Here is a 9937-nt window from a genome sequence, read left to right as displayed (position 1 = left end):
AGTAAGTAAATATTTTATTTGTCTTTCTGGATCTGGGTTGCTTTACCCAGGATGTTATTATTATTATTTTTTTTACTAGTTCTGTCCTGAAAATTTCAAGATGTGATTGTTTTCTACTGCTGAGTAGTATCCCATTGTGTAAATATACCACATTTTCATTATCTATTTTTCAGTTTAGGGGCATCTAGGTTTATTTCAGGTTATGGCTATGAAAAATAATGCTGTTATGAATATGATTGAGCAAATGTCCTTGTGGTGTGGGTGTGCATCCTCTGGGTATATGCCTAAAACTGGTATTGCTGGGTCTTGAAGTAAATTGATTACTAATTTCCTGAGAAATTGCCATATTAATTTGCAAAGCAGCTGTACAAGTTTGCACTCCCACTAGCAATGGAGGAGTGTTCCCTTACTTCATATCCTCTCCAGCATAAGCTTTCATCAGAGTTTTTGATCTTGGCCATTCTGACATGTGTCTTATGGTATCTCAGAGTGGTTTCGATTTGCATTTCTCTGAGGACTAAGGATGTTAAGCATTTTCTTAAGTGTCTTTTGGCTGTTTGAGATTTCTCTGTTGAGCGTTCTCTGTTTATATCTGTACCCCATTTTTTTCTATTGGATCATTTGATCGTTTGATGTCTAGTTTATTGTGTTCTTTGTATATTTGGAGTTCAGTCCTCTGTCAGATGTGGGGATGGTAAAGATCTTTTCCCATTCTTTAGGTTGACATTTTTGTCTTGTTGTCCATGCCCTTTGCTTTACAGAAGCTTCTCAGTTTCAGGAGTTCCCATTCATTCATTGTTGCTCTCAGTATCTGTGCTACTGCTGTTATATTTAGGAAGTAGTCTCCTGTGCCAATGTGCTCAAAGCTTTTCCCCACTTTCTCTTCTATGAGGTTCAGTGTGGTTGGTTTTATGTTGAGGTCTTTGCTCCATTTGGACTTGAGTTTTGTGCATGGCAATAGATATGCATCTGTTTGTATTCTTCTACATGTCAACATCCAGTTATGCCAGCACCATTTATTGAAGATGTTTTTTTTCCATTTCATAGTTTTTGTTTCTTTGACAAAAGCCAGGTTTCATATGTGTGTGGATTGATATCAGGGTCTTTGATTCAATTCCATTGGTCTACATGTCTGTTTTTATGCTAATGACAAGCTGTTTTCATTACTGTAGCTTTCTAGTAGAATTTGAAGTGAACCATGGCGATGCCTCCAGAAGTTCCTTTATTGTACAGGATTGTTTTGTTTATACTTGATTTTTTGTTTTTTGTTTTTTTCCATACAAAGTTTAGTATTGTCCTTTTGAGGTCTGTTCAAAAATTTTGCAGGATTTTGATGGTGATTGCATTGGATCTTTAGATTGTTTTTGGTAAGCTGTGTCCAGCTGCTTGTATACATCATTCAACTGTTTGTTATCAGAGCCTCTTAAAAGAGCAATGGAATTTTTTCTGCTTATGCTGAGTCAGGAAGCCTCTCTTAAAGGAGCAGTGATACTCTGCTTGTCTCCAACAAACAGATCCCACCTGAGAAAATGACGCTACCAAGAAGTCATTCTTGTCTTTGTCCTTTTGTTTTTTGAATCCCTTCTAAAGTTTTTCTTAGGTTTTATGTGGAAAATTTTGCCCCGCACATGGTTACCATTTTGTTGTTGGTATTTTCTTTTCCTGTCAGGTCTGGCCACCCTTCTCAGCCCCAAATAAACACATGGATGATATATTAATTATTAAACTGTTGACTGATGGCTAGGGCTTCATGTTGCCTTGCTCTGTCTTAATTATTAACATATTTTTATAAAGCTATGTATTTCCATATGGTCTTGGTTTACCAGAGAATGCCTGGACCTGTTACTCCTTTGGTGCATATATGGCATCTCTTTTTTGGTGGCTCTCTGCTTACCTTTCCCAGAATTCTCCTTGTCTCCTATTCCCGCCTATCTTCCTGCCTCTACTGGCTATTGGCCAAACAGTGTTTTATTCATCCACCAATAAGGGAAACATATATACAGAAGGACATCCCCCATCACTATATTGAATAGATGTGGAGAAAGTAGACAGCCTTGTCTTATTCTTGATTTCAGTGGGATGGCTTTGAGTTTCTCTTAATTTGCTTTGATGTTGGCTGTTGCCTTTATTATGTTTAGGTATGCTCATTGTATTCCTGCCCTTTCCAAGAACTTTATCATTGGGGGGGGGATGAATTTGTCCAATGTGTTTTTTCAGCATCTAATAAGATGTTCATTTTTTTCTTTCAGTTTTTTTATATGATGGATTATATTGATGGATTTTTGTATGTTGAACCATCCATGCCTCTCTGGGATGAAGCCTAGTTGGTCATGGCAAATGATTTTTCTGATGTGTTGTTGCATTTAGTTTGCTAGTATTTTATTGAGTAATTTTGCATCAATGTTCATGAGGGAGATTGATCTGGAATTATATACTTAGCTGTGCTTTTGTGTGGTTTGTGTATCAGGGTAACTGTAGCCACATAAAAAGAGTTTTGCAATATTCTTTCTGTTTCTATTATGTGGAAGAATTTGAGGATCATTGGTGTTAGGTCTTTTTTGAAGTTTGGTAGAATTTTGTGCTGAAACACTCTGGTCCTGGGCTTTTTTTTTTTTTTTTTTTTTTTTTTTTTTTTTTTTGGTTGGGAGACTTTTGATGAGTATTTCTGTTTCCATAGGTGTTATTGGTGTATTCAGTTTTTTTAGACAGGGTTTCTCTGTGGCTTTGGAGGCTGTCCTGAAACTATCTCTTGTAGACCAGGCTAGTCTTGAACTCATAGAGATCTACCTGCCTCTGCCTCCCTAGTGCCGGGATTAAAGATACACCACCACTGCCTGGCTATTCAACTTTTAAAAATCTGTTCTTGATTTAATTTTGGCATTTGGCATTTTTCCAGAAAGTTTTCCATTTTCCTTTAAATTTTCCAGTTTTGTGGAGTACAGAATTTTGAAATATGATGTGATGATTCTCTGGATTTCCTTAGTGTATGTTGTTATGTCCCACTTTCATTTCTGATCTTGCTAATTTGGATATTATATCTCTGTCTTTTGGATAGTTTGGTTAAATGGTTGCATATCTTGTTGATTTTCTTGATGAACCAACTCTTTGTCTCATTGATTCTTTGTGTTGTTTTGTTTCTATTTTATTGATTTCAGTCCTTAATTTGAGTGTTTCCATCCAACTACTCCTTCTGAGTGAGTTTTCTTCTTTTTGTCCTAGAGCTTTCAGTTACTCTTTTAATTTATTAATGTGGGATTTCTCCAGCTTCTTCATGTAGGCTACGAACTTGCCTCTTATCACTGCATTCATTGTGTTCCAGAAGTTTGGGTATGTTTTGCTGTCATTTTCATTGAACTTCAGGAAGAGTTTCTTCTTACTTCCTTGACTCAGGGGTAATTCAGTTGAGCATTGTTCAATTTCCATGAGTTTATAGGATTTCTGAAATTAGTGTCTCCCAGCATGCCCAGCATCACATCTTAACGTGCTTTCTGGATGCTGCTGCTGTCAACACTTCTGGGCCTCTCACTCATTTTCTGACACACTCTCTCTCCCTCTCCTGGCTTCTGGGCCTCCTGCTTGGAAGCTCATCTTCTCTATCTCCCCACTTCTCCTCTAGCTCACTAGCTGGCTCTCTCTCTCTCTCTCTCTCTCTCTCTCTCTCTCTCTCTCTGACTCTCTTGGCTTCTTTTTCAACTGCTGATGCTCTCTCTCTCCTGGCTTCCAGGCTTCCACTTCAGCCACTGATGTTCTCTTTATCCTGGCTTGGAAAATTCTTTTGAGAAAACTCAACAAACTAATATCTGGCATTGCTTGTCTTGTTTTCTTAAGTCAACAATAGCAAATCTCTGAATTTAGCTCCAGGGAGAGTCACACAATTACTTCTCTGCTCATTCTTACTAAAACATGTACCGTAGGACATACCTGTGATTATTAATGTGCTGCTGATACACTTTTTGACTATTTGTGCTTTTTGTTTCTTTGGTAGAAACACTCTTGTGTAATAATTTTCTTCTGACTGTGGGTGTACTAATCCATGCAAACCTGGTTCTGCCCCTTGTGAACCTGACACAGTGTGTCACCCTTCTTGGCAGGACAGGCAGCACCCTGGCTCTCTATGCAGATGCAGAGATCCCTTTAATAAACAAACTCTGCCCACTTCTGCTCTCTCTTTTTTCTGCGATCTCTCTGAGGAGGCACACCAATCTCTGTGTCTTGTCTCTCACTGTATCTTCCTCCCTCCCTCCCTCCCTACATCCCTCCCTGCCTTCCTCGCTACTTCCCTCCCTCCTTCCAATAGAACTTCCACAGAAGTTCTGTCAGTAGGTCTGTCTGTCTCTCATCCACAGCTTGTCCCCCACCATGGGATCTTCTATGGTCCCACCTTGGGCCATATTCCTGACAGTGGGGACTCTTCCACATCTTCACAACTTCCTCAAGTAGACCACTGTCTTTAACCTCATAATTATAGGTATTTTTCTGTCTGGACACCATCTTAATCCTTAAACTGTACATTTGTTTATCATAAGGGTAGTATAGTTAGAAAAAAGCTGTAATATATGTGAATGGATCTAATTTGACAGATAGCTCTAGAACTTAACCTATAATAATGTATATGCATAAAAAACTCAGAAAATCTGTCAGAAGTGCAGTCATTATTAAGCATTGTATTTAAAGAAAGAATCTAAATATAAGAATATACCTTCCAGTTTTTTACTAAATGTATCTTCACCTTTTATTTACTCAGTTTTTTTTTCTGTCCTTAAAGTTTAAAGCTGGAACTGTTAGGAGGTATTGGCACCAAAAACTAAAGAATACATTTGTGAGGAGTTTGTCAATATTTAACAAACAGGATTAGTTGACTCCAAAATGGCTTCTTCCTATGCAATAACACAGCAAATTTCAAGTTTTTTTTTCAGTTAGCAAGTGGCCAGATGAAATAAATTGATGATAAAGAGTTGGAGAAGGCTGGACCACTCAAAGCTGAGCTATATATCAAGTGTAACAGGTAAGGGAAAATTAAGCTCCTAAGGATCAGCAACACAGTCTGCTGCTCTAGTTAGTAATGTTTCTCTTGTGCCTTGATTCACATATAGACAGATTATTGTGTTCATTGCAGCAGTTCCTAGCTGTCTTGAGGCAGTGTTTAGGAGCTAATAGCATATGTTACACTTCACTCTCCTCTCCTCTCCTCTTTTCTTTTCTTTTTTTTTTTATTTGAATTAGAAACAGGATTGTTTTACATGACAAGATCTGTGAAGAATTGTGTTAGGATTTTGATGGGGATTGCATTGAATCTGTAGATTGCTTTTGGCAACATTGCCATTTTTACTATGTTGACCCTACCTATCCAAGAGAATGGGAGATCTTTCCATTTTCTGGTATCTTCTTTAATTTCTTTCTTTAGAGACTCAAAATTCTTATGGTACATGTCTTTCCTTTTTTTGGTTAGTGTTACCCCAAGCTATTTTATGTTGTTTGTGGCAAAGGTAAAGGGTGATGTTTCTCTGATTTCTTTCTCCACCAATGTATCATCAGTGTATAGTAGGGCTATGGATATTTTTGAGTTAATCTTGTATCCTGCCACTTTGCTGAAGGTGTTTATCAGCTGCAGGAGTTCCCTGGTAGAGTTTTTCTGGGTCACTTATGTAGACTATCATATCGGCTGCAAATAGTGAGAGTTTGACTTCTTCCTTTCCGATTTGTATTCCTTTGATCTCTTCTTGTTGTCTTACTGCTCTAGCTAGAACTTCAAGGACAATATTGAAGAGGTATGAGAGAGTGGACAGCCTTGTCTTGTCCCCGATTTTAGAGGAATTGGATCAAGTTTCTCTCCATTTAATTTGATGTTGGCTGTTGGCTTGCTATATATTGCTTTTATTATGTTGAGGTATGTTCCTGTTATCCCTGATTTCTCCAAGACCTTTATCATGAAGGGGTGTTGGAATTTGTCAAAGGTTTTTTCAGTATCTAGTGAGATGATCATGTGGTTTTTTTTCCTCAGTCTGTTTATATGGTGGATTACATTGATGGATTTTCATATGTTGAATCATCCTTGCATACCTGGGATGAAGCCTACTTCATCATGGTGGATGGTTTCTCTGATGTGATCTTGTATTCGATTTGCTAGGATTTTATTGAGAATTTTTGCATTAATGTTCATGAGGGATATTGGTCTGTAGTTCTCTTTCTTAGGTGTGTCTTTGTGTGGCTTGGGTAGCACAGTTATTGTAGCCTCATAAAAAGAGTTTGGCAATGTCCCTTCTGCTTCTATTGTGTGGAAGAATTTGAGGAGTATTGGTATTAGCACTTCTTTAAATTTCTGGTAGAATTCTGCAGTGAATCCATCTGGCTCTGGGCTTTTTTTGGTTGGGAGACTTTTGATGACTGCTTCTATTTCCTTAGATGTGATAGGTCTGTTTAAGTTGCTTATCTGTTGTTGATTCAATTTTGGTAAGTGATAACTGTCCAGAAAATTGTCCATTTCCTTTAAATTTTCTAATTTTGTGGAGTACAGGTTTTCAAAGTACGATCAGAAGATTTTCTGGATTTCTTCAATGTCCGTTGTTATATCCCCCTTTTCATTTCTGATTTTGTTAATTTGCATGATCTCTCTCTGCCTTTTGGTTAATTTGGATAATGGTTTGTCTATCTTGTTGATTTTCTCAAAGAGCCAACTCTTTGTTTCATTGATTCTTTGAATTGTTTTCTTTGTTTCAACTTTATTGATTTCTGCCCTCAATTTGATTATTTCCTGGCGTCTGCTCCTCCAGGGTGAATTTGCTTCCATTTTTTCTAGAGATTTCAGCTGTGATGTCAGATCTCTGGTGTGGCTATTCTCTAGTTTCTTCATGTGAGCACTTAGAGCTATGAAATTTCCTCTTAGTACAGCTTTCAAAGTGTTTGGATATGTTGTGTCAACATTTTCATTGAATTCTAGGAAGTCTTTAATTTCTTTCTTTATTTCTTCCTTGACCCAGGAATGTTACAAATGCATGTTGTTCAATTTCCATGAGTTGGTAGCTTTTTGCACTTTGATTTGTTTTTGATTTCTATCTTTAAAGCATGGTGGTCTGATAAGACACAGGGGATTATTCCAATTTTTTGTACCTGTTGAGGTTTGCTATGTTGCTGAGAATGTGATCGATTTTTGAGAAGGTTCCATGTGATGCTGAAAAGAACATATATTCTTTTGTGTTTGGATAGAAAGTTCTATAAATTTCTCTTAATCGCAATTGGGTCATAACTTCTGTTAGTTCCTTTGTCTCTTTGTTAAGTTTCTGTCTCGTGGTCCTGTCCAGGGGTGAGAGTGGGGTGTTGAAGTCTCCCACTATAATTCTGTGAGGCCTTATTTGGATTTGAGTTTTAATAATGTTTCTTTTACGAATGTTGGTGCATTTGTATTTGGGACATAGATGTTTAGAATTGAGACTTCTTTCTGATGGATTTTTCCTGTGATGAAAATGAAATGACCTTCTTCATCTCTTTTGATTGATTTTAGTTTGAAGTCTAACTTGTTAGATACTAGGATAGCTACTCCAGCTTGTTTTTGGGGTCCATTTGATTGGAATATCTTATCCCAACCCTTTACTCTGAGGTAATATCTGTCTTTTAATTCAAGGTGTGTTTCTTGTATGCAGCAGAAGGATGGATTCTGTCTTCATATCCATTCTGTTAGCCTTGTCTTTTTATAGGCAACTTAAGACCATTAATATTGTTGGAAATTAAGTATTAAGTTCCATTGATTCTTTATTCTTGTTTGTTTTTTATTTGTTGTTAGTACTGGTATTGTATGTGGATTTACCCTGCCTTTTACTTTGTGTTTTTGTAGAGTGGGATTGTCTATTGCCTATGTAAAATTATGGAACATTTCATGAATTTTGTGTGTCATCCTTGCGAAGGGGCCATGCTAATCTTCTCTGTATTGTTCCAATTTTAATATATGTCCTGCCGAATCGAACACCACTCTCCTCTTTTCTGTGAATACCTTTTTTGGCTTTACTGGTAAGAAGAATTTTAAGTAGAAAACCTCTCATTTACTTCTCTATACTCTCCAAAGATCTGGGGCTATGTAACAAGGCAGGCTTATTTTTTTTTTCTTTTTGGTCAGGCAAGCAAGTGGGTAAAGTTCTGGAGAACAGGAATGTAAATGCAGGTAGTACTCCATTGCTTTATAAATCAGAATGCAGGGCTCGTATTTATTGGTCATTCCTGACATAAGTAACCCATCATACAGGTGAGAAGCTGGGGCCTAAAAATGATAAGGTACTTAAATTAGTACGTGGAAGAGCTGGATTTCACAACCAGAAACTTGCCTCCACAAACTGAATGCTTAATGATCTGAGATGTTTGGAATACTACATAAAGGCTTCAATAAGCAAGAAAATTGTTCCTGAGAATTGAGAGAATGCTTATACTTACTCTTGGTTGTATACTGAGAAAACCCAAAGTTTCCCCAGTGAAAGACACAACTAAGATAATTTATATGGTGCTTTTGAGACTAAATGAAACAGTAGCCAGAATTTGAAATGGCAAATACATAATAATAGCCTTTATTATTAATTTAGTATTGATTCAAATGATAAAATTGGAATGTTACTTACAAACTATGCCTTTTCAAAAACCAAGCAAGCAAACAAAATAAACATTGGGAGTTTATTATTTTCCTTTTTAAGTTAATGTATGTAATTTGAATTCAAAAGATTTAGAATTAATTAATACAGATTTATACAGAGCCTTTAGGAACACAGTGCCTGCCTCTTAATCGGAATGAGAAAATAAAGGTGAAACCAGTGCTATTAATAAGTGCGTTTTTCTCTGGGAGGAGCCAGTACAGAAAGTGAGAAAAGCCTTAGGGAGTAGGGCATAGAAATACATAAACTCCCCACAGAGATAAATGAGGACTCAAGTTTAAAGCAAGGTAATCCAATCCATTTATAATGTTATTATGGACATGGGAAAAGATACAATGAGCACAGACCTTTGTTTTCTCCTCCTCATTATCATCATCATTTTAGAGACATAATCTTATCATGCCATCCAGACTAGTCTAACTTTTGATTCTTGTGCCTCTACATCTTATATTCTGTTTTTTGTTTGTAAAGATTTTTTTCCATGTTTACTGAAAAGTAGATTTCCCCTCATATAATACATTGTGTTTACAGTGGCTTCCTCTTTCTTTACTTTCCCTAGTTCCTCCCCAGATTTCCTCCCATGCAGATCCACTCCCTTTCTAGCTTTTATTAGAAAACAGATTTCTAAGGGATAATAATAAAATGAAATAAAATAGAATAAAAAACCCCAAAAGTAACACTTAGGTAGTATTGCACAAAATGAACAGAAAGAAAAGAGCCCAAGAGAAGGCACAAGAATCAGAGATCCACCCTTTCACACACCCAGAAAAACACTAACCTGGAAGTTAGTCATAGTATATGTATAGAGGATCTGGTACAATCCTGGTACCAAACAGGCCCTGTGTATGCTGCCTCAGTCTCTGTAAGTTCATATGAGCTTTAACCATGTTGATTTATAAGGACTTGGGTTTTTTTTTTTTTTGGTGTCTATCATCACCTGTGTCTATTATAATCTTTCTGTCTCCTCTTTACAATATTCCCCAAGCCCTGAGAGGAGGGATTTGAAGGAGACAACAATTAAGGGTTGAATTATTCAAGATCTCTGCATTATGTCTGGCTGTGGGTCTCTGTGTTTGTTTACATCTGCTGGAGGAAGAAGCTTCTCTGATGATGACTGAGCATCACAGAATATAATTTGCAGTCTTTTTTATTGCTACATTTGTGTTTTTAGGGCAGTAGTGTTTGGCTTTGTCCTAGGTCATTGGGCTGTCTAGTCTGAGGTTTGTGGTGATATATTGTTTATGATTTATTAAAGCCAATGGAGATCAAAATAGCAAAGCAGCCATACTAGTTAGTCATAGAAGCCA

General features: G+C 36.9%; 1 non-coding gene across 1 annotated transcript; it reads right to left on the bottom strand.

Moving 5' to 3' along the window:
• Positions 1–7852: 7852 nt before the first annotated feature.
• Positions 7853–7958, bottom strand: LOC113834369. The gene has a single exon (XR_003482846.1). It is a non-coding gene; the product is annotated as a U6 spliceosomal RNA (small nuclear RNA).
• Between the last annotated feature and the right edge of the window lie 1979 nt (positions 7959–9937).

Source organism: Cricetulus griseus, chromosome 2 (assembly GCF_003668045.3).
Source record: "Cricetulus griseus strain 17A/GY chromosome 2, alternate assembly CriGri-PICRH-1.0, whole genome shotgun sequence".
NCBI lineage: Eukaryota > Metazoa > Chordata > Mammalia > Rodentia > Cricetidae > Cricetulus > Cricetulus griseus.
The sequence above is the reverse complement of the archived record's forward strand: the minus strand, read 5'-3'. Positions and strand labels throughout refer to the sequence as shown.